The sequence below is a fragment of the Geotrypetes seraphini genome, chromosome 3 (assembly GCF_902459505.1).
Source record: "Geotrypetes seraphini chromosome 3, aGeoSer1.1, whole genome shotgun sequence".
NCBI lineage: Eukaryota > Metazoa > Chordata > Amphibia > Gymnophiona > Dermophiidae > Geotrypetes > Geotrypetes seraphini.
The window spans coordinates 179,784,910-179,810,893 of record NC_047086.1 but is presented as its reverse complement, the minus strand read 5'-3'; the positions used below and the strand labels follow the sequence as shown (position 1 = coordinate 179,810,893).

Here is a 25,984-nt window from a genome sequence, read left to right as displayed (position 1 = left end):
ATCAAAACTATCCCCTACTAGGTTTACTGCACCACACACCTTCATGCGCTACAAAATGGTATTTCCCCTTCATTTCTCCCATCCCCATTTTAATACCTTGGGCAGTTGGACTAGCTACTATAATGATATTCTGTTGACTGAGGGGCACTGACTAAGACTGACTCTGAAACTTGGCATAAGTGTACTCGTCAGCCAGCTGATACCACCATTTAAACAATAACAGGCATTAATCTCTCTTTATTGTAAGGAGTTGAAAATAACCCTTTGCAGTAGCATCAGCCTTGACCCATCTGAGAAACAGAAGACAGAGTTCCTCTGAAGACTCAATATGCTTATCTCCCTCCAACCATGTGTCTCCTCAACATTTTCCTCTCTACCATGTGTGCTCTCCTTCATATAGCCACTGAAGACTTCCTACTACTGTCACTTTTGTACCCTTCTAGGAACAAAATGTTATCAGCTGACTACACAAAGTTATTTAGAAACTCAGAACTGTACTTCTAAGTTAGTAAATAGAATATCTGGTTGGAGGATGAGTATAACTGCTAATGGCTTAAGTTGAAATAATAGCTTTGAAAGTAGAGTTGCACCACAGCTTCAGCAATCACAGCAATGAGGGTTAGAGAGAGAGCGAGAGCAAGCTGCCAGAATCCCATGATATTTGTCACAAATGTGAACTCAGGACAGATCATGGGCTAGCTATACAATTTATTTTGTATTTTTAAAATGCTTAAGCAAATTAGCGAAGTTATTCATCTGGCATGCACTTGATAGAAGGATAGCAGGATGACTATTATCTGGAACCAGTTGATTACTGCTGATATCAGCTCGTGTTTGTTCAATAAGAACATAAGAATAGCCTTACTGAGTCAGACCAATGGCTCATCTAGTCCAGTAGTCCATCCTCACAGTGGCCAATCCAGGTCACTAGTACCTGGCAAAAACCTAGAGAGTAGCAACATTCCATGCTACCAATCCAAAGCCTTTCTTAAAACCAGTTACGCTATCCGATCTTACCACAACCTCTGGCAATGCTACTGCTCTCTTTAATCTGACTCAGAGGTTCTCAATGGGGTTCCTCAAATTACTTCAATGGCTCCCTATCTCCCATCATGTCCAACAATTCTCTCCTTTACTATGTATGACAATTCTTCTTTCTTCCTTTCACTCACACCCATGATCAACAATTCTCCCTTTCTATTCCCTCAGTAATGGATTGAACTCCTCTTACTGACCTACAAGTGCCTTCACTTGGCAATCCTGCAGTATCTCTCTTCTCATATCTCCGCCTATGCTCCCTCCCACAAACTCCATTCATCAGGTAAATCCCTATCATCTGTACCTTTCTGTTCTACTGCCAACTCCAGACCCTGTCCATTCTATCTTACTGTGCTGTATGCCTGGAATAGACTACCCGAGTGATTACATCAAGCTCCATCACTAGCGGTATTCAAAATCCAAACCGAAGTTCACTTTTTCGAGGCTGCTTTTAAATCCCAACTCCCACTCTCCATAAAGCACAGTTACTTACCGTAACAGGTGTTATCCAGGGACAGCAGGTAGATATTCTCACTGATGGGTAACGTCACCAACGGAGCCCCGGTACGGACCACTTTAAGTCTTTAGAAAGTTTGCGATAGCTCGTACCACGAATGCGCGGATACCTTCCTGCCTGACGTAGGCGCACAGTCCCTCAGTTAAGATAAGCCAACTAAGAAGCCAACCCGGGGAGGTGGGTGGGTTGTGAGAATATCTGCCTGCTGCCCCTGGATAACACCTGTTACAGTGAGTAACTGTGCTTTATCCAAGGACAAGCAGACAGCATATTCTCACTGATGGGTGACCTCCAAGCTAACAAAAGTGGGATGGTGGGAGAGTTGGCCTTTAGGAGAATAAATTTTGTAATACAGATTGGCCAAAGTGCCCAACCTGTCTACAAAAGGACTTCAGACAACAAGGAGAAGTAATGTATGAACTGAGGACCAGGTGGCAGCTTTACAGATTTCCTCAATGGGAGTAAATTCTAGGAAAGCAACAGAAGCTGCCATAGCTCTAATTTTGTGGGCTGTGACACAACTTTCCAGTGCCTGTCCAGTATGAGCATAACAGAACGAGATAGAGGTAGCCAGCCAGTTGGAAATCATTCTCTTGGAAACAGGATGCCCCAACTTGTTTGGATCAAATGAGATGAACAGCTGGGGAGATATTCTATTAGGCTTTGTCCTGTCGATGTAATAAGCCAATGCATGCTTACAGTCTAGAGTGTGCAAACTGGTTTCTCCAGCCTGAGAATGAGGCTTAGGAAAAAACACAGGAAGAACAATCGACTGATTGAGATGAAACTCCGTGACTACCTTCGGTAGAAACTTTGGATGTGTGCGTAGAACCACTTTATCATGGTGAAAAACTGTGAAAGGTAGATCTGCTACCAATGCTTGTAACTCACTGACCCTCCTGGCAGAGGTGAGAACAATAAGAAAAACTACTTTCCAGGTGAGAAACTTGAGATGAGCTGTGGCCATTGGTTCAAATGGTGGCTTCATCAAACTGGAAAGAACCACATTAAGGTCCCAGACAACAGGTGGAGGCTTGAGAGATGGTTTAACATTGAAAAGCCCTTTCATGAATCTGGAAACCAAAGGATGAGTAGGTTTTTATTTTTGTTTAAATCTTTATTGATTTTCAAACTTTGATAGTATAATACAAGTGATAAATCATAAATACTGCATAAAATGCACTAATAACTATACAATTATTACATTAAACAATTATTTACTCCCATCATCATCTTAATTATTAATACAATAATACATATGATGTGATTTCAATATTATAATTAAATAATTTAACTCCTCAACGTACATTTCCCTCCCCCCACCCACCCACCCTGGACGTGTAAAGAAATCTAATGAAAAGGGGAGAAACATGACCCTTACTATAATGCAACAAAAGTAGTCAAGGGACTCCATACATCATTAAAGGACTTACTAGTCCCTAAACGTTCCGCCATCATTCTTCCATACTTATATGTAGTACACACATTTACCCACAAAAAGTATAATTAATCCTGTCATGGTTCTTCCAATTATGGGTGATCAGTTTAACACCTATTCCTGTCATGATCAGGAAAAGGCGACTTTTATACTTGTCTAAAGTAGGCTTAACATGAAGCCTGACAAAAGGAAGAGTAGTAAGAGGTTTCCTCTCAACTGGCCTGTGAAAAGCTGTAATAACACTGAGAGGGACTCTGATAGATGTAAACTTGAGACCTGAAGAATTCTGCTGAGATTGTCTGCTAGGAATTCTTCTCCCCTTGAATGTTGACAGCCTTCAAGAAAAGGTTGTGAGCCGTCGATCAAGTCCAGATTTTTTGGGCCTCCTGGCATAACAGGCCCGTGCCTCCTTGCTTGTTTATGTTTATAAAAAAGCCAAAAACAGAAAACTATTACTGTTGGGAGATTCCATCATCAGAGGCATTAACCTTGGAACACAGGGCGAGGAGACCAAAATAGTGAAATGTCATCCAGGATCCTCAGCTACCAGGAGTTCCAGGCAAATACTGACTATAATTAAGGAAGAAACTAAGGATTTTAACACTGATGTTGTTATCCATCTGGGAACAAATGACCTGGCCAACAACTCCACACTTGCAGCACAGAAAGCTTTTTGGGAGCTTGGTGAGGGCGTGAAACCTTTTGTAAAGACTTTAGCTTTTTCTGAAATACTGCCTGCATATGGAAAAGGAGAGCAAAGAGTGAAAAACACAGAGGACTTTAATAGATGGCTCAGAGCCTGGTGTCATCAAGAAGGCTTCAGGTACATAGGAGGATGGGGAAATACATGGAAAGACAAGAAGCTATATTGCACTGATGGGCTACATATTACTACAGCAGGAAAAAGAAACCTTGCAGAGAAATTTAGACAATATTTTTCTAGGCATTTAAACTAGAAGGTGGGGGTGGTGTATGTACAAAGGACAATTATAGAGACCACCCCCGGCAAAAGAAAAGATGTGATAGTAGTAAAGGCTGCAACATAAGCAATATCAGCAACTCATTTCTTAGTATTGCAACGGAAAGTGAAACGACACAAAAATCCATACGAAAAAGGAGATTATCGCTGAAAAATAGCTGGAAAGCGATGACCACAAATGCTCGCAGTCTAAGCAACAAAGTTCATGATCTGCAAGCCCTGATATTAGAGGCAGATCTAGATATTGTTGCTATCACAGAGACATGGTTCAGTGAATCACATGGATGGGATGCAAACATACCGGGAAATAATCTTTTTAGGAAGGACAGAGATGGTCATAAAGGTGGAGGAGTAACTCTCTATGTAAAGATCAATATCCAAGCGACCGAAATGCAAGGGACCTAGGGAGAGGAAGAAGCGATATGGATTTCTCTGAAAAGAGAAGATGGAACTTCTATCTACGTGGGTGTAGCCTACAGACCTCCGACTCAATCGCAGCAAATTGATAAGGATCTGATTGTGGATATCCAAAAGTTTGGAAGGAAAGAGGAGGTTCTGCTGTTGGGAGATTTCAACCTGCCGGATGCGGACTGGAATGTTCCGTCTGCGGAATCGGAAAGAAGTAGGGAGATTGTGGATGCCTTTCAGACAAATGGTGACGGAACCCACAAGGGAAAAAGCGATATTGGATCTGGTCCTCACAAATGGAGAGAGTATCTCTAATGTTCGAGTGGGTACTCACCTGGGTAGTAGCGATCATCAAACGGTTTGGTTTGATATAACGGCTAAAGTGGAGAGCGGCCGCACGATACTTAAAGTCCTAGATTTCAAACATACGGACTTTAATGCAATGGGAAAGTACCTGAAGAAAGAGCTGTTAGGATGGGAGGACATAAGAGAAGTGGAAAGACAGTGGTCTAAGCTGAAAGGAGCGATAAAAATGGCTACGGACCTTTATGTGAAGAAAATCAATAAAAACAAGAGAAAAAGGAAGCCAATATGGTTCTCCAACCTAGTGGCTGAGAAAATAAAGGCGAAAGAGTTGGCGTTCATGAAATATAAAAAAACCCAAGAAGAGGAGAGCAGAAAGGACTACAGGGTGAAACTGAAAGAAGCCAAGAGAGAGATACGTTTGGCGAAGGCACAGGCGGAAGAACAAATGGCTAAAAATGTAAAACAGGGAGATAAAAATTTTTTCAGATATATTAGTGAAAGGAGGAAGATAAAAAATGGAATTGCTAGGCTGAAAGATGCTGGGAACAAATATGTGGAGAGTGATGAGGAGAAAGCAAATGTGCTAAACAAATACTTCTGTTCTGTGTTCACAGAAGAAAATCCTGGAGAAGGACCGAGATTGTCTGGCAAAGTTACACGAGAAAATGGAGTAGATTCTGCGCCGTTCACGGAGGAGGGTGTTTATGAGCAACTTGAAAAACTGAAGGTGGACAAAGCGATGGGACCAGACGGGATCCATCCCAGGATACTAAGGGAGCTCAGAGAGGTTCTGGCGAGTCCTATTAAAGACTTGTTCAACAAATCTCTGGAGACGGGAGTGATTCCTGGGGATTGGAGGAGAGCAGATGTGGTCCCTATTCATAAAAGTGGTCACAGGGATGAAGCAGGAAACTACAGGCCGGTGAGCCTCACTTCAGTTGTTGGAAAAATAATGGAAGTGTTGCTGAAAGAAAGGATAGTGTATTTCCTTGAATCTAATGGGTTACAGGATCCGAGGCAACATGGCTTTACAAAAGGTAAATCGTGCCAAACGAACCTGATTGAATTTTTTGATTGGGTGACCAGAGAGCTGGATCGAGGACATATGCTAGATGTAATTTACTTGGATTTCAGCAAAGCCTTTGATACAGTTCCTCATAAGAGGCTGTTGAACAAACTTGAAGGGCTGAAGTTAGGACCCAAAGTGGTGAACTGGGTCAGAAACTGGCTGTCGGACAGACGCCAGAGGGTGGTGGTTAATGGAAGTCGCTCGAAGGAAGGAAAGGTGACTAGTGGAGTCCCTCAGGGTTCAGTGCTGGGGCCAATCCTGTTCAATATGTATGTAAGTGACATTGCTGAAGGGTTAGAAGGAAAAGTGTGCCTTTTTGCAGATGATACCAAGATTTGTAACAGAGTAGACACCGAAGAGGGAGTGGAAAATATGAAAAAGGATCTGCAAAAATTAGAGGAATGGTCTAATGCCTGGCAACTAAAATTCAATGCAAAGAAATGCAGAGTAATGCATTTGGGGATTAATAATAGGAAGGAACCGTATATGCTGGGAGGAGAGAAGCTGATATGCACGGACGGGGAGAGGGACCTTGGGGTGATAGTGTCCGAAGATCTAAAGGTGAAAAAACAGTGTGACAAGGCAGTGGCTGCTGCCAGAAGGATTCTGGGCTGTATAAAGAGAGGCGTAGTCAGTAGAAGGAAGAAGGTGTTGATGCCCCTGTACAGGTCATTGGTGAGGCCCCACTTGGAGTATTGTGTTCAGTTTTGGAGACCGTATCTGGCGAAAGACGTAAGAAGACTTGAGACGGTCCAGAGGAGGGCGACGAAAATGATAGGAGGCTTGCGCCAGAAGACGTATGAGGAGAGACTGGAAGCCCTGAATATGTATACCCTAGAGGAAAGGAGAGACAGGGGAGATATGATTCAGACGTTCAAATACTTAAAGGGTATTAACGTAGAACAAAATCTTTTCCAGAGAAAGGAAAATGGTAAAACCAGAGGACATAATTTGAGGTTGAGGGGTGGTAGATTCAGGGGCAATGTTAGGAAATTCTACTTTACGGAGAGGGTGGTGGATGCCTGGAATGCGCTCCCGAGAGAGGTGGTGGAGAGTAAAACTGTGACTGAGTTCAAAGAAGCGTGGGATGAACACAGAAGATTTACAATCAGAAAATAATATTAAAGATTGAACTAGGCCAGTTACTGGGCAGACTTGTACGGTCTGTGTCTGTGCATGGCCGTTTGGAGGAGGATGGGCAGGGGAGGACTTCAATGGCTGGGAGGGTGTAGATGGGCTGGAGTAAGTCTTAACAGAGATTTCGGCAGTTGGAACCCAAGCACAGTACCGGGTAAAGCTTTGGATTCTCGCCCAGAAATAGCTAAGAAAAAAAAAATAAAATAAAATAATAATTTAAATTGAATCAGGTTGGGCAGACTGGATGGACCATTCGGGTCTTTATCTGCAGTCATCTACTATAGTGGAGTCCCTCAGGGTTCGGTGCTGGGGCCAATCCTGTTCAATATGTATGTAAGTGACATTGCTGAAGGGTAAGAAGGAAAAGTGTGCCTTTTTGCAGATGGTACCAAGATTTGTAACAGAGTAGACACCGAAGAGGGAGTGGAAAATATGAAAAAGGATCTGCAAAAGTTAGAGGAATGGTCTAATGCCTGGCAACTAAAATTCAATGCAAAGAAATGCAGAGTAATGCGTTTGGGGATTAATAATAGGAAGGAACCGTATATGCTGGGAGGAGAGAAGCTGATATGCACGGACGGGGAGAGGGACCTTGGGGTGATAGTGTCCGAAGATCTAAAGCCGAAAAAACAGTGTGACAAGGCAGTGGCTGCTGCCAGAAGGATTCTGGGCTGTATAAAGAAAGGCGTAGTCAGTAGAAGGAAGAAGGTGTTGATGCCCCTGTACAGGTCATTGGTGAGGCCCCACTTGGAGTATTGTGTTCAGTTTTGGAGACCGTATCTGGCGAAAGACGTAAGAAGACTTGAGGCGGTCCAGAGGAGGGCGACGAAAATGATAGGAGGCTTGCGCCAGAAGACGTATGAGGAGAGACTGGAAGCCCTGAATATGTATACCCTAGAGGAAAGGAGAGACAGGGGAGATATGATTCAGACGTTCAAATACTTAAAGGGTATTAACGTAGAACAAAATATTTTCCAGAGAAAGGAAAATTGTAAAACCAGAGGACATAATTTGAGGTTGAGGGGTGGTAGATTCAGGGGCAATGTTAGGAAATTCTACTTTACGGAGAGGGTGGTGGATGCCTGGAATGCGCTCCCGAGAGAGGTGGTGGAGAGTAAAACTGTGACTGAGTTAAAAGAAGCGTGGGATGAACACAGAAGATTTAGAATCAGAAAATAATATTAAAGATTGAACTAGGCCAGTTACTGGGCAGACTTGTATGGTCTGCGTCTGCGTATGGCCGTTTGGAGGAGGATGGGCAGGGGAGGGCTTCAATGGCTGGGAGGGTGTAGATGGGCTGGAGTAAGTCTTAACAGAGATTTCGGCAGTTGGAACCCAAGCACAGTACCGGGTAAAGCTTTGGATTCTCGCCCAGAAATAGCTAAGAAGAAAAAAAAAAAATTTAAATTGAATCAGGTTGGGCAGACTGGATGGACCATTCGGGTCTTTATCTGCCGTCATCTACTATGTTACTATGTTAGTACATTGCTACTTGATTGTCCGTGTGAAGGAGGAGGACTTGGGGGCAGAGAAGATGATGGAAGGCCTTGAGGGCATAAAACGTTGCTCTGAGCTCTAGGAAATTGATGTGAAATTTCCTTTCCCTGGCGGTCCAAAGACCCTGAGTCTGAAGATTGTCCATATGTGCCCCCCAAGCATAAGGGGATGCATCTGCCATGATGACCTTGTGATGAGGGGGTAAGTGAAAAAGGAGACTTCTGGATAGACTGGAGGAGGTCATCCACCAATGAAGCGACTGCAGAAGAGATGACGTTACAGATATATGCTATAAGAGACGATCCATCGCTTGAGACCACTGAGAGGCAAAGGTCCACTGAGGTGTGCGAAGGTGTTGTCATGCTAGTGGAGTCACATGCACTGTGGAAGCCATGTGGCTTAGCAGAACCATCATGTGTCTCACAATGATGGATTGAAGAGGAAGCAGTTGCCAACAAAAGCGAATGAGAGCCTGAAGGCGATCCGGAGGGAGAAACGCTCTGAGAGTGATATCTAGGATAGCTCCAATGAATTGAAGATGTTGAGTAGGAATGAGATGTGATTTGGGGAAGCTGACTTCAAATCCTAGAACCTGAAGAAAAGAGATGGTCTGAGAAGTTGCTTGGACCACTTCCTGGTATGGAAAGACTTGGAGGCTGTGTGATCGGAAAGATGTGTCCACTACGATCAGGCACTTCGTGAAGACTCTGGGAGAAGATGCCAGGCCGAAAGGACCTTGTACTGGTAGTTACATTGATTTATTTGAAAAAGGAGGCATTTCCTGGAAGCCAGATGAATTGGGATATGTGTGTAGGCTTCCTTGCGATCCAGAGAGCATAGCCAGTCGTTCTGATCGAGGAGAGGATAAAGCAGGACGAGAGAGAGCATCCAAAATTTCTCTTTGACTAGAAATTTGTTGAGAACTCTGAGATCCAGAATGGGTCGCAGTCCTCCCTTCTTCTTCGGAACTAAGAAGTAATGGGAGTAGAATCCCTGCTACTGCTGAGAGAGGAACTTCCTCAATGGCATTCAGCAGGAGAAGGGATTGAACCTCCTGGAGAAGAAGGGAGGACTGTGCAGGGTCCAAAGCAGACTCTCTTGGAGGATGGTCTGGAGGCAGGGTGTGAAAATGGAGAGTGTAACCCTGACGAATGATGGTTAGGACCCAGAGGTCTGATGTGACGAACTCCCAGGGAGTGATGAAAAACTGATGACGGCCTCCGATGGGCTGAGGCAAAGACTATGAGAAGTTGACATGGCTATGCTCTGAAGAAACACGTCAAAAAGGCTGTGTAGGTTTTTGGGGAGCAGCCTGTGGTTTCTGTTGCTGATGGGGTTGCTCTTTCTACCTCCTGGATTGAGACTGAGGAGGAGCTGCAGGCTTAGCAGCAAACCGTCTCTGGTAAAAAGCTGGTCTGAAAGGATGAGAAGGTGGAAGCTTCTTTTTAGGCTTGACCAGAGTGTCCCATCTTGTTTCGTGAGCTGACAACTTCTGAGTAGCCGTGTACATTGAGGGACCAAAAAGCTCATCTCCCAGAGAGGGAGCATTTGCAAGCCTGTCTTGATGATTTACATTCAGCTCAGATACACGAAGCCAGGCCAGGCGTCTCATGGCTATGGACATGGTTGCAGCACGGGAGGTTAGTTGAAATGTGTCGTACGTGGAACGAACCATGTATTTCCTCAACTGAAACAGATCCGAAACATAATGTGGGAAAGCAGGAAGTTTGCATTCTGGAATGTATTTTTGGAAAAGTGAAATCTGTTTGATTAAATGCTTGAGGTAAAATGAAAAACGAAAATTATTGTTGCCAGAACGGTTGGCTAACATAGCATTTTGGTACAGGCGTTTGCCAAACTGATCCATGGCTTTGCCCTCTCTGCCAGGGAGTACAGAGGCATAAACTCCTAGGAGTAACGATAGACAGATGCTGCACAATGCAGGCTCAAATCAACAAGATAATTCAGAAAGCTTTTTTAATCATGAGAAATCTACGTAAAATAAGAAAATTCTTCGACATAGAGCAATACAGGCTCATTGTCCAATCCCTAGTCTTAGGTCTACTGGACTACTGCAACTCCCTCTATCTGCCATGCCCTGCCAACATGCTAAAACAACTATAGACTATACAAAACACTGGTCTCAGATTGATCTACTCACTGCGAAAATATGACCACATCACCTCTGCCTACCTAGACTCACACTGGTTACCAATACAAGCACAAATTCAATTCAAACTTTACTGTCTATTATTCAAAGCATTAAATGGCTCTGCCCCCTCCTACCTAAACAACGCCTAAATCAGATCTGTACCACTAGACAAAGAAGATCCATGACCTCATTTACCTACCCTCCACTCAAAGGAACTCAACGCAAAAAGATATTTGACATCCTACTTGCGACGCAAGCAGCAAAACTCGACCACTCCATCTCCAACCTGCTGACCACAACGTACGACCTCAAAACATTCCGAAAAGAAATCAAAACCCTACTATTCAAAAAATATATCCGGTCACCTTAACTCCACCCATCTTCCCTCCCCTCCCTGATAAAACCACTCTCAATTCCACCGCTCCTCTGGTATTCTTTTCCACTCCAAAATATCAACCAAGAATACAGTACCCTAAAATGTAATGCTCCTGGAAATGTCCAGCTATCTTATTTGTTATCTTATCTGTTATTTTATTTGTAATATTGCCTAGAAATGTCCAGTTGTCTTACTTGTTATCTAATTTGCAATATCTCCTGGAAATATCCAGCTATCTCATCTCTTTTGTAACCCAAAATTGTAACTTTCCTGGAAATGTCCAGTTAGCTCTTTTGTAATCCACCTAGAACTGCAAGGTACAGGCGGAATAGAAGTCACTAATGTAATGTAAACATTAGCCCCCTGAAGACTTCTTTAAGGTTGATTCCACCAGGAGAGACTTATGTGGAAATTGTGGTTTGTCAAAACCAGAGATAGGAACCACACTATATAGAGAATCCAACTTGCGGGGAACCACAGGAATGGTAAGTGGTGTTTCCAGATTTTTGTAGAAAGATTCCCGTAAGATGTCATGAAGGGGAAGCTTGAGAAGTTCCTTAGGTGGTTGATCATAAGCTAAGGCCTCTAGGAACTGCTTAGAACGTTTGGAGTCAGCTTCAAGAGGAATGGATAAAGTCTCTGACATTTCAAGAAGAAATTTGGAAAAAGATGATTTCTCAGTCAAAACAGGAGTCTCCTGAGAGGAATGGTGAGAAGAGTCATCATCTGAAGAACCCCCATCTTCAGAGAGAAGAGAATCCTGTTCAGAGAACCACCAGAGGTTGGAATTTTGAACACAACGGGTCCGGTGCCAAGTATTTGGTGTCAAAGACTCCAGGTGTTTAAGCTTCAGCAATGCCTTCCTGGACTGCATTGGAGTGGACTCAGGTGATGTTTGTGTTGAGGACGACCAGTGTCGGTGAGTTGACGGTGCTGATTCTCTGATGGGAAGCATCTGCACCGATGGAGACTCCACCACAGGTTCAACCAGTGTCGAGGGCTCAGACCGGCCTGCACCCGAGGAGTCAGTGTTGACATGGGCAGAAGTTGGGCCGGCACCAGCATTTTAAAATGCTCACCCAATTCCTCTTTAAGCAAATTGTTTGCTGGCTTTTAAGCCGGTACCTTCGGTGCGGCTCTACGCTCCAGCGATGAGGCACTCACTGACAATGAAGCGGAGCACTTTTTGGGCCTCTTTGAGGTTGGCAGCACTTGGCTCACTGCTACTTTGACCTGAGGCCCAGATGGGGTGGGGGAAGGCTTCTTAGCCGGCTTACCCAAAAAATACTGAGACACCGGAGTTGTTTCTGTCGGTGACAAATGATGCGGTGTTGCCTTGGCCGGCGCTGTTGAAGTCGGTATCGATGTAGACTCGCCTTCCACTGCGATGCCAAAAACCAGTTTCTGCTGGATCAGGCGGTTCTTCAATGTTCTTTTTTGAAGGGAAGAACAGCATGAGCAATTTTCTGGATGGTGCTCAGGCCCCAAGCACTGGAGGCACCAACGATGCGGGTCAGTTATTGAAATGGGCCGAGCACAGTGACCACACTTTTTAAAACCCATCTGCGGTCAGGACATTGATGGAAAAACGGCTCTGGTTATGTCAAAGTCTGAGGTTAAGGTGGCCCTGCCAGGCCAAACCCGCAAGAGGGAAAAAAACAAAAATCGTAACAATTTTTATTTTTTTTTTAAACATTTGAAAGAAAAGAGCAAAACAAAAAAGAAATGACTAAAAAGTCAAAATTCAGCAAGAGCGGGAAGGCAGCAAAGGAAAAATTTCAACAACCATTGAAAGATGCATTTTAGCTCCGCGGAAACTAAGAAACTGAAGGACCGTGCACCAACATTGGGAGGGAAGGCACTCGTGCATGCATGGTGTGGGCTGTCATGAACTTTCTAAAGGCTTAAAGTGGCGATGCACTTTTAAAGTGGTCTGTACTGGTGCTCCAGTGACATCACCCATCAGTGAGAATCCCTGCTATCCTGGGATAAGATACAGACTGCCCGATTGATTACATCAAGCTCCATCACTAGCGGTATTCAAATCCAAGCTGAAAGCTCACTTTTTCGAGGCTGCTTTTAAATCCCAACTTCCACTCTCCATAAGATACCTATACCCATCTTACCATTCTCCCTGTAAGAAGCTCCTCAACCCACCTATATGTACTGTTTGTCTGTCTAAACAAGATTGTAAGCTCTTCTGAGCAGGGATTGTCCATTACATGGTAAATAAGCATGTACAGTACTGTGCATGCGTTTCAGAACTTTAGAAATGTTAATAGTAGTAGTACTGATGGGTGAAATCATTTGACAAAGGCAAGCATGATGAGTATTCCCCAGCATTCTTCTAGAAGTCTTTGGAAGCAGCCTATCATGTATTTATTTATTCAATCAATTTTCTATAACGTTCTCCCAAGGGAGCTCAGAATGGTTTACATGAATTTATTCAGGTACTTATTTTTCCCTGTCTGTCCCAGTGGGCTCACAATCTATCTAATTTACCTGGGGCAATGTGGGAATTAAGCGACTTGCCCAAGACCAAAAGGAGCAACATTGGGCTTGAACCCACAACCTCAGACAGGGCTTTGGAGTCAGAGTTGGAGTCGGAGACAATTTTGGGTACTTGGAGTTGGAGTTGTGGGTACCAGAAACTGAGGAGTCAGAGCCGAAGGATTTATCTACTGACTCCACAACCTGACCTCAGGGTGCTTTAACCACTGCACCACACTCCCCCATCATCCTATTCACTGTCATCATGTAAGACCAGCTCAACATTATACAACTGACAGCTTCTGGTGAGTAATTTCACTTTCTGCAAAGACAAGCAGGATGTCAGAATGATGGGAATCCCTATTTACCTGGCTGCTTCAAATAAAAAGAGGATAAAACTGAGGCATGCAACAGGCAATACCTGTAAGCAAACAAACATCATATTATTTTTGTTTTTTGGTTGACAGCTTGGAACAGGAACAAATAGGTCGGGGAAGGGGAGGGAGGCTGGATTCTATACCTCAAATTCTGTAGAACTGTTTGACCAAACCAGCTGTCATGTTGGGAATCTTGCTCTAGGCAGTACAGACATATGAATATTTGGAATTAGAACCACATTGCAGCTCTGTAAATCTCTATTGAGGCTGACCTGGGGTAGACTAATGACAAAGCCATAGATCTGGCACTGTGAGCTGTGACATGGCCCTCTAAGTAAAAGTCTGAGCCCCCTCCTGTTAGGGTCAAAAGAAAGAAAAAGCTGGGTGGGCTTTCTATGATCTTTAGTCTGCTCCAGGTAGAAGGTCAAGGCTCTCTTGCAATCCAGTGTGTATAGCATGCTTTCATCTTGATGCACATGTGGCTTTGAGATAAATGTTGCAGAACTGTTGACTGGTTAAAATGAAACTGCATTACCTTAAAAAGAAACTTGGGATATGTGTGCAAAACCATTCTGTTGTAAAACTTGGTGTAACGTTATGGTGGCCATACGTCCCGTTTTGAACGGGACAGTCCTGTTTTCGGATCCCCTGTCCTGTTCTCCCCACACACAGCTTCGGGACGCCCAAAATGTCCCGTTTTCAGAGACAGCGTCCGGAAGCTATGCGTGGGGACAACGGGACAGGCGATCGCTTCCTGTCCCTCCCCTGCTGCATCATAAAAAAAAAAAAAAAGCCTCCCTCCAGGCCCGATTTAGGTCCACCGCTGCTGCTCCTCTGCTGCCACTACTCGAACCCGGAAGCCTTCTTCCCGACGTCAATTCTGATGTCGGAGAGGACGTTCCGGGCCAGCCAATCGCTGCCTGGCTGGCCCAGAACGTCCTCTCCGACGTCAGAATTGACGTCGGAAAGAAGGCTTCCGGGTTTGAGTAGTTTGCAGCAGAGGAGCAGTGGCGGTGGACCTAAATCGGGCCTGGAGGGAGGCTTTTGTTTTCCGCGGTAGGAGGGGGGAGGAGGTAGGCAGGCAGGCAGGCTGGTTCTGGGGGAGGAAGGTAGGTAGGCAAGTTTTGGGGGAGGTAGGCAGGCTGGCTCTGGGGGAGGGAGGGAGGCAGGCAGGCTGGCTAGCTCTGGGGGAGGGAGGTAGGCAGGCTTTGGGGGAGGTAGGCAGGCAGGCAGGCTCTGGGGGAGGCAGGCAGGCAGGCAGGCTCTGGGGGAGGCAGGTAGGCTGGCTGGCTCTGGGGGAGGTAGGCAGGCAGACGGGCTGACTTTGGGGGAGAAAGGCAGGCTGGCTCTGGGGGAGGTAGACAGGCAGGCTGGCTCTGGGGGAGGTAGACAGGCAGACAGGCTTTGGGGAGGTAGGCTGGCAGGCTTTTTGGGAGGGGGTGGGACAAAGGCTGGAAGCAGTGAGGGGACATAAGAAGGAGGGATGAAGGAAGGAGAGAAAACGGCAGAGAAGGGGGGGTTGTAAGTAGAAGAAAGACTAGAGAGATAAAGGCCTGGACCAAAGGGGAAAGACAGGAGGCAGAAGCAGGACTTTGGGAGGTGCAGACAGAGGGGGAGAGCCCCTGAGGAAGAGCAGAGAGAGGCAAGATCATAACAGAGGAGGGAGAGAGAGAAAGGGAGACCTGGAACAAAAGTACAAAGGAGAACTGACACTGGATCTGGGGGCACTATGGACATAGGAAGGAGGCACTGGGGGCACTAAGGATATAGGAAGGAGGTGCTGGGGACACTAAGGACATAGGAAGGTACTGGGGGCACTAAGGACATAGGAAGGAAGGAGGGAGGGAATAGAAAGGGACAATTGTTGGGCCTGAGTGCAGAAAGAAATGAAAGATAGGATGCACAGTCAGAGGGAAACGCAACCAGAGACTCATGAAATCACCAGACAGCAAAGGTAGGAAAAATGATTTTACTTTCAATTTAGTGATAAAAATGTGTCAGTTTTGAGAATTTATATCTGCTGTCTATATTTTGCACTATATTTGTCTATTTTTCTATAGTTACTGAGTTGACATCGTTGAAAACCCCCCAAATATAAATAATTAACATTTTCTCTGCGTATAGGGTGCTTTGTGGTTTTTAAAAAATTTTTATGGTTACCATTATGAAATAATAAGATATTGTGTGTACATGAAAAATGAATGGAAGAAATTGGGGGCAGAGCTAGGGCGGGATTGGGGGCGGGACTGAATATTAATAGATGTCCTGTTTTGATGAAAAAAATAAATGGTCACTTTATATAAGGTAGATCAGCTACTAAGGCCTGAAACTCATTGATTCTGCATGCTGAAGTGACCACCACCAAAAAGAATAACCTTCAGGTCAAGTACTTCAAATGACAAGTATCCAATAGCTCAAAATGAGCCTTCATCAACTGGGTGAGGACAATTAAGATCCCATAATACTGTAGGGGGCTGTTGAGAGGTTTGTTTTTTTTAAAAAATAAAAGCAAATCCTTCTTTAAGAGAAGATGGGCTTACCATGAAAAACTCTAATTGCATGAGTTCTAATCTAACTGAAATACATTTCCATGCTGCTTTAACCAAGAAAAACTCAAGAGAGATTACAGTAGGCAAGGTCTGTAACAATAATTTTATGCTACTGACCTTTATGTGAGGAAAATAAATAAAAACAAGAGAAAAAGGAAACCAATATGGTTCTCTTAACTTATGGCAGAAAAAATAAAGAGAAAAGAGCTGGCGTTCATGAAATATAAAAATACCCAAGAACAGGAGTACAGAAAGGACAACCGAGTGAAACTGAAAGAAGCCAAGAGAGAGATACGTCTGGAGAAAGCGCAAGTGGAAGAACAAATGGCTAGGAATCTAAAAAAAGGGAGACAAAATTTTTTGCTGATATATCAGTGAAAGGAAGAAGAAGAAAAATGGAATTGTGAGACTAAAAGATGATATGTATCGATATGTGATAAGGAAAAAGCAAACATGTTAAACAAATACTTCTGTTCTGTGTTCACGGAAGAAGATCCTAGAGAAGGACTGAGATTGTCTGACAAAGTTACACACGAGAATGGAGTAGATACCGTGTCGTTCACGGAAGAAAGTGTTTATGAATAACTTGAAAAATTGAAAGTGGACAAAGCGATGGGACCGGATGGGATCCATCCCAGGATATTGAGGGAGCTCAGAGATGTTCTGGCAGGTCCTAGTTAAGATTTGTTCAACAAATCTTTGGAGAAGGGAGTGTTTCCTGGGGACTGGAGAAGAGCGGATGTGGTCTCTATTCACAAAAGTGGTTGCAGAGATGAAGCGGAAAACTACAAGCCAGTAAGCCTCACTTTGGTTATTGGAAAAATAATGGAAGTGTTGCTGAAAGAAGGGATAGTGAAATTCCTAGAATTAAATGGGTTACAGGATCTGAGGCAACATGGTTTTACAAAAGGTAAATTGTGCCAGACGAATATGATTAAATTCTTTGATTGGGTGACTGGAGAATTGGATCAAGGGCATATGCTAGATGTAATTTACCTAGATTTCAGCAAAGCCTTTGACATGGTTCCTCATAGAAGGCTCTTGAACAAACTTGATGGGTTGAAGTTAGGACCCAAAGCGGTGAACTGAATTAGAAACTGTTAGAAGAATGGCCTAATCTGGCAACTAAAATTCAAAGAAGTGCAGAGTAATGCATTTGGGAATTAGAAATTGGAAGGAGCTGTATGTGCTGGGAGGTGAGATGTTGATATGTACGGATGGGGAGCGGGACCTTAGGGTGATAGTGTCTGAAGATCTAAAGGTGAAGAAACAGTGTGACAAGGCAGTGGCTGTTGCCAGAAGGACGCTAGGTTGTATAGAGAGAGGCGTGACCAGTAGATGAAAGGTGTTGATGCCCCTGTACAGGTCGATGGTGAGGCCCCACTTGGAGTATTGTGTTCAATTTTGGAGACCATATCTGGTGAAGGACATAAAAAACTTGAAGTGGTCAAGAGGAAGCTGACAAAAATGGTAAGAGGTTTGTGCCAGAAGATGTATGAGGAGAGACTGGAAGCCCTGAATATGTATGACCTATAGCACATGTGTCAAACACAAGGCCTGCGGGCCAAATCCGGCCTGCTTGGCTGTTTTATGCAGCCTGTGGTTCAGGACTGGCGTCAGGGCTTCAAGATGTCGCTTTGGTTTCTGTTTTGGCCGGCCCCAGCGACACACCCCATTGCCGGCCCTGCAGTAATTTAAGTGCCGGTCAGTAATTTACACTGCCATGTGGTTGTCAACTTGCGTTGCTGGCAGCACATCAGAAATGAATTTAACTGTGCTGGCCCCAGCCAGGATGCGTTGCTGGGGCCGGCACAGTTAAATTCATTTCTGGTGCGCTGCCGGCACATGCGAGTTGACAACCACACGGCAGTGTAAATTATTGCTGAAGAGAGAGGGAAGCCAGACCACAAGAGGAAAATTGAGGCAGTGAGAGGGGGGGAGGTGCTGATTATTTCCGTAGGCTTGCCCTCTTGATTTCCACCTCCAGCTCCATCTCCCTATTAGTCTGGCCCAACGGTACAATGTGCGGAGGGGTGGGGGAGCATGAGTACTTCTCCTGATTCCAGAAAGAAGCACAGCCGCAGTGGTGAGACAAATTAAGTCGGCTTGAAGCAAAAACAAAGCCACGAAGAATTGCAGTGAGAAGCACGAGGTACTGCAGTGAGAGTCTGCCCTCATCACTTTCCTCCAAGGTGGGTCACAGGCCATATCAGGTAAGAAAATGTAATACAGATGAGCTTTGGTGAGGATGGGCTCTGATTCTGACAGAAAAGATTTTAAAATAATGTTTTATATTTAATGTTGGTGGGTTAGAACCCACCAACATTAAATATAAAACAGTTTTGGAGGTTTGTTTTTTTTTAAAAATTTGAAACCATCCTGGTCAGTCCAGAATGGTTTTAATTTTAAAAAAGATGTTTTATATTTAATGTTGGTGGGTTTCAGGGTGGCGGTGGGCTCTACAGTACCCAGGATGGTTTTAATTTTTTTTAAAAAATCTTTTTTATATGTTTATGTTGCTCGGTTTCTGGGATGGTTTATGTCAGTGTTCTTCAACCGCTGGTCCGCGGACCGGTGCCGGTTCGCAAAAGTTTCCTGCCAGCCCATGAAGAATTAGTGTCCCCTGCAAGCGTGTGTCCATCTTCCTTCTGGCTTGGCTGCTCCTTATCTTCAGCTTTGTGCACACAGCGGCAATGGAGGAGGAGGGAGCCGGCCAGAAGATAACACCAGAGATCAGCAATGAAAACGTCACATCGAACTGCGGGTCGGCTAAAACGGCCAGGTGGGAGTCAGCCAGAAGGTAAGACACCCGCCAGAGGGAGGCACAACATGGAGGGAGGGAAACAACAAAGGTAGGGGAATGATTTCATTTTCAATTTAGTGATTGAATTGTGTCAATTTTGGGAATTTTCATCTGCTGTCTATATTTTGCACTGTTCAGGATGAAATGCATTTGTTTCTTTTTCTCTGGGGTTGTACTGCACGCAGAGTGTTGCATCTTTAGGGTTTCCTTTGTATACATTAGTATATTAGTTTTTGGTCCCGTATTTGCATAGGGGTTATCTGTGTTCTGGTAGGAATGAATGTTGAGAAGCATACAATGTGCTTTATGTAGTTTAATTTTGTGGTTAACCATTATGTGTTGTTAATAAGATTATATTGTGTGTGTATACATGAAAAATGAATGGAAAAATGGTGTTACGATTAGTACTATTATGGGGGCAGGGTCTGGGGTGGAGACTGGGCGGGGTCTGGCCTACAACTTAGCCCATGTTTTGGATTTTGGCCCCTTAATGTGACTGAGTTTGACACCCCTGTCCTAGAGGAAAGAAGGGACAGGGAAAATATGATTCAGAGGTTCAAATACTTCAAAGGTATTAATGTAGAACAAAATCTATTCCAGAGACAGGAAAATGGCAAAACCAGAGGGCATAATTTGAGGTTGAGGGGTGGTAGATTCAAGAGTAATGTTAGAAAATTCTTTACAGACAGGGTTGTTGATGCGTGGAATGTGCTCCCGAGGGAGGAGGTGGAGAAGAAAATGGTGCCAGAGTTCAAACAAGTGTGGGATGAACACAGAGGATCTCTGATCAGAAAATAATGGGTATACATTGAAGGAACTAAGTATTGGGCCAGTATTAAGTATAAGGCCAGTACTGGGCAGGCTTGAACGGCCTGTGTCTCATATATGGACATTCAGTTGAGGACGGGCTGGGGAGGGTTTCGATGGCTGGGATGGTTAAGATGGGCTGGAGTGAGCTTTGATGGAGACTCCAGTAGATGGTATCTAAGCACACTATTGGGCAGGGCTCTGGGTTTCTGGCCAGAAATATTTAAGAAAAAGGGCCATTTAAACTAAATTAATTTATGGAGCATGTATGGTTGGGCAGACTGGATGGACCACTCGGGTCTTTATCTGCCATCATTTACTATGTTAATGTAAGCACAGTGGCAGATTATTCCAAACTTTGGGGCCTTGAAATTCAAAAGTAGATTCATGTATCATGTAATGGAGAAGAAAAGTTCAACTTAAAACACTGTGTCAATTTTGAGCTATAAAAGGAACTCGCAATTGTGATCTTAAAGACTAGTCCATTGGAATCTTCTCCATAGATTGCTTTATGGACCATATGAGCAACCTTAAATTGAATTCTCTTTTTTGCGTAGCCAATGTAACTTCCTCAGCAGTGGACTGACTCTTGCAAATTGTTTTAGTCAAAAAATCAGTCTGGCTGCTGAATTTTGGAGTAGTTGCAGTTCCTTGTACTCTTTTCCTGTTATACCATTGTATAGAGAGTTGCAGTAATCTAAATAGCTTGCACAAATATCTTGAAACTAGCCTTACTTAAAACTGATCTTATCATTCTTAATTATTTTAATCAAAAGAAAAAATTCTTCACCAAGGAATTAATCTGGTCAGCATAGCTAAGGTCAGAGTCTAAAATAACACCTAAAACTTTTGATGCTCTCTCAATTTCAGTATATGGTAGTGAGTTCTAGTTACCAAACCAGAGCACCTTAGTCTTCAATTTGTTAAGCTTGAGAAATTTTTTCTATGATCACTTAACTCAGATCATCTATGATCTTCTTTGAGTACCTAAATAAATTCATGTAAACCGTTCTGAGCTCCCCTGGGAGAACAGTATAGAAAATTGAATGAATAAATAAATATATTGTATGGTATCCTCAAAGAAGTCATTAACTGGACAGAGCAGAATAATACTCTCTGCATAAGGGAACAGTTGTATCTGAGAAGGAGAAAAAAAATTGCCCAAAGTTCTTAGGTATTAATTAAACAAGGCTGGAGATAATGGTGAGCCTTATAACACACCGGAGAACACTTTCTAGGCTTGAGATTTGTTGCTACCTTTCCTTACTACATAAGTTCTGTTGCCCAAAATCTCAGAGAACCATTTCAATACCATACCTTGTAGACCTAGTTCACTTAATTTTAGAAGTAAAAAGGAATGGTCCACTGCATCAAAAGTAGCCAAAATGTTAAACTGCAACAGAATAGATCATTACCCCTTACTTAAATACGAGCAAGACTTCACTTTCATGGTTAGTTCTAACAATAAGGATTCTGTACTATGCACAGATCTAAATCCTTGCTGCAAACCACCCACTTTGTATAGAAAATCTGATAGTTGTAAGAATGCAGAATTCTAACAGTTTTTGCTGGCAATGGTATTTCCAACACTAGTTTAAAGTTCTTCGTTTTCAATAAATCTAAACCCATGGCCTTTGGTATAGGAGTTAGTGCGATGGTGGATAAGGTTTTTGAATATTGGTCTTTTCCTAAGCAAACATTAACAAGATTTCTCAGCCATATCAGAAATTCAGAAGGGATATACTCTTAACATATTTGATGGACAGATATCTAGACAGCAATATCTTTGACAGTCGCTTTAAAGCATGAGATTATATCTGTCATGACAATAGAGAATTATTTCTAACATCTATCAGCTGGAATTCCTGTTTCTATATTATTATTTGAAACATCTTATTCGATGCAGTCCTCTAACATATGTATAAATCTTTCTCTCACTAACAATCTTGTTTTGAAAAAAGCATGCCAAACCATTTGCATCTGGTTGTTGTATGGTAGAGTCGACAAGAGCCTCATTAGTAGATATGAATGAACTGAAAATCATGAAGAGAACCTTTGAAGAGTTTCTTGATTGATTTGATCAGGTTATCATAATATTGATTTTTAGCCTAGGTTATCGCTATTTTATTCTGTTTTATCTCTCTTCTCTATCTTATATAGCATTTCTGGTTCTGATGTCTCCTCCAAGTTCTCTCTAACCTCCTTACTTTGTTTCCTAACTCAGTAAAGATTCAGAGAACTATGGATTGCTTTTCGGCTTATTTATTTATTTTTAAAATTTCTATACCATCTATTTCCAAAACTGTTTACAAGGAGTTACATATATAAAATATTAAAAGTCAATACAAATAAGAACAAAAGTAGGCAGATTCAATCTTATATAAAGTCAATTGCTCAAAGAAATGCATCTACAAATAGTTGAGTTTTTAAATTTTTCCTAAATGAGTTTCTCTCTCCACATTTTCGAATCTGGCCAACAAGGCCATTCCATAGCTTGACTCCTACAAATGTTAAAGTCATGGCATTCGTTTCCACATATTTAGGGTTAGCCTTTGTTTTCAACAATGCGGCACTTTCGGAATACTGATTCAGTTTAGTAACCTTAATTGGAGCAATCTCATCCAGAACTGATGTTGTTAGGTCATACCATGAGAGAAAAGACTCATCTACATCAGCATCCATAATTAATTGCCAGAATTCCATTGTTGGTATCTTATTGCACCTTTTCATATATGTATCCTCTTTAGGATAAATGTTTTAGGTAGTTTTAAGTAAAAATTTAAGAGAGAGTGGTCAGACCAGATAACTGGTTCCCATTTGACATAATCTATCAGTGGGAACTTTAAACCACTCGATATAGCAAAAATAAAATCTAAGCTATGTCCTCCTTTGGAAAAGTTGAGAAGTTTAACTGTTTTAGTAAGTTTTGAAAGGTGTGAACTTTAGAGTCCTCTTGCATTTCTAGATGTAGATTTAGATCCCCAAACACTTATCAAATTAGAAAAGGTAGTTGCACAGTTCAATATCAAGATAAATAGTTTATTCTCTATCATGGGGTCTATAGATCAGAACCATACCCAGCTCCTTTCTACCCTCTAGATTCTGCATTCCACAGATCATATATTCCAATCCTTGATCATTAAACCTATTTAGGAGCTTCAAGGAAAAGAATGACCTATATAACAAAAGTAATCATCCTCGAGTGGTCAAGATGTTAATGGTCCACATTTGTGCTTCGTCTTGCCTTCCTTCAAAAAATACCTCATACTAAATGTAAGGGACTGCCTGAGTGATTGTCTCTTCATCCGGTCAGTCAACGATGGATCGTTTTGTGGCCAGTACTTCATCATTCCTCGAAGTAGAATCTCCTGCGTTAGTTTTGGAGGAAGGAGCCTCTGAAACCTTGGTATTAGATACATCTTTGTCTCCTCCGATTACCCGATCTCCACTATACCCGGCACTAGTGTTTGGTGAGAGCATGCAGGATAGAAACATAGAAAGATGACGGCAGAAAAGGGCCACAGCCCATCAAGTCTGCCCACCCCACTTACCCACCCCATTAGGTCTGAATGCTGATGACCTAGTTTCTTAACTCTCGTAGGGATCCCACGTGGATGTCCCATTTATTCTTAAAGTCGAGCACGTTGGTGGCCTCGACCACCTGCACTGGAAGTCTGTTCCAGTGATCTACCACCCTTTCTGTGAAAAAATACTTCCTGGTGTCGCCATTAAATTTCCCTCCTCTGAGTTTGAGCGGGTGCCCCCTTGTGACCGAGGGTCCCTTGGGAAAGAATAAGTCGTTTTCCACTTCGACACGACCTGTGATGTACTTAAACGTCTCAATCATGTCACCCCTTTCCCTACGCTCCTCTAGAGTGTAGAGCTGCAACTTACCCAGTCTTTCTTCGTATGAGAGACCCTTGAGTCCGGAGACCATCCTAGTGGCCATCCGCTGGACCGACTCAGCCCGAAGCACATCTTTACGGTAATGTGGCCTCCAGAATTGCACACAGTATTCCAGGTGAGGTCTCACCATGGTTCTGTAGAGTGGCATTATGACTTCAGGTTTGCGGCTAATGAAACTTCTTTTGATGCATCCCATCATTTGCCTTGCCTTAGATGAGGCCTTCTCAACTTGTTTGGCAGCCTTCATGTCTGCACTGATGATTACTCCTAAGTCCCGTTCTTCCGAAGTCTTACCCAGTGTTTCTCCATTCAAAGTATAAGTTCTGCATGGATTTCTAGTACCAAGATGCATGACCTTACATTTCTTAGCGTTGAAGCCCAGCTGCCACGTCGAGGACCAGTTTTCCAACGTGATCAGATCCTGCGTCATATTATCCTTGAGAATGCTTTCACTTACTATATTACACAGTTTGGCGTCGTCGGCGAACAGTGCTACTTTACCCCGAAGCCCTCGGGTCAAGTCACTTATGAATATGTTGAAAAGGGATGGTCCCAGGACCGAGCCCTGCGGCACTCCGCTAGTCACTTCCGATGTCTCAGAGAGGGTACCGTTGACCACCACCCTCTGAAGTCTTCCACTCAGCCAACCGTTGACCCATGCAGTTAGTTTCTCACCTAACCCCATCGACTTCATCTTGTGCAATAGTCTGCGGTGTGGGACACTGTCAAAAGTTTTACTGAAATCCAAGTACACTATGTCCAGAGACTCTCCCGAGTCTAACTTTCCCGTCACCCAATCAAAGAAGCTGATCAGATTGGATTGGCATGACCTACCCCTAGTGAATCCATGTTGACAGGGATCCCTTAGGTTCCCCTCGTCCAAAATCGTGTCTAATTTACCTTTAAGTAAAGTTTCCATGAGTTTACATACTACTGATGTGAGACTTACTGGTCTGTAATTTGCAGCCTCTGCTCTGCAACCCTTTTTGTGCAGAGGAATGACGTTGGCTGTTTTCCAGTCCAGGGGGACTCTCCCCGTACTTAGGGAGAGATTGAAGAGTACTGCTAACGGTTTCGCCAAAACATCGCTTAGCTCTCTGAGCACTCCTGGGTGCAAATTGTCCGGTCCCATGGCTTTGTTCACCTTAAGTCTTGAAGTTCACTGTAAACATCAGCAGGTGTGAACTCTAGTTTCTGAAATGGGTCTTCCATACTTTGCTTTGTTTCCAGCCGTGGCCCGTGTCCTGGTGCCTCGCAGGTAAAGACTGAGCAGAAGTAATCATTCAGTAGTTTGGCTTTATCGGAATCTGTTTCCACATAATTTCCATCTGGCGTTCTAAGGCGTACTATCCCGTTTGCGTTCCTTTTTGGGATGTGGCCCAGAAGGGGTTGTTGCAGCCAAACGGATAGGGGGGATCAAGCGGACCAGGCGGCCGTGTTTGTTAACATCCAAATATATGGAAGAATCTTCAAAGACTCGAAACTGCAGTGACTAAATCAACAGGAGAACTTTCTACAATCGTGAGTAAAATTGACAGTTTATCATTTAATATTGAAGCTATTAACACTGAAACTTCTAACAGATTTGACCAGATAAATCAAGAGATAACTTCTTTACAAATTTATCAGTGAACTTTGTGAAAAAAAAATTATTTCTTTAAAAAAAAAATTGAAGAAATTGAGAATTTCAACAGGAGACTGAATCTTAGAATGTTAAACTTTCCCAAATTTACAGGAATTACATCTGGAGATATGTTTAAGAAATACTTGACTGAAATATTAGGTTTTACTGCTGAAACTATCTCCTATAAATCGAGTATATTATTTACCTGTAAAACAAAAACCAGAAGATTCCTCAGAAGCAAATAATGTACAAGGCATGGACTTGAATAACTTGCCTGATAATTCACTAGTAGAAATTGATTCTCATTCCACATTTCTTGTCTCATTTGTATTTGAACAAGATCTGAATGCTGTTATGCATATGTATTTTTGTTCTCCACAAACTTTGTTCTATGGGCAAAGAGTGTGAGTTTTCCCTGATGTGACGAAGACAAATCAAGAACATAGCCAATCTTTTTCCTTAATCATGGGAATAGGTGCCCAAGGAAACCATCCTGAATTTTTGTTTGGCC

At 43.2% G+C, this 25,984-nt stretch overlaps 1 protein-coding gene across 10 annotated transcripts in view; it reads right to left on the bottom strand.

Moving 5' to 3' along the window:
* The window catches only part of SCAF8 (SR-related CTD associated factor 8), a 784,204-nt gene that overhangs the window by 247,671 nt on the left and 510,549 nt on the right, over positions 1-25,984 (bottom strand). The window lies entirely within an intron of this gene.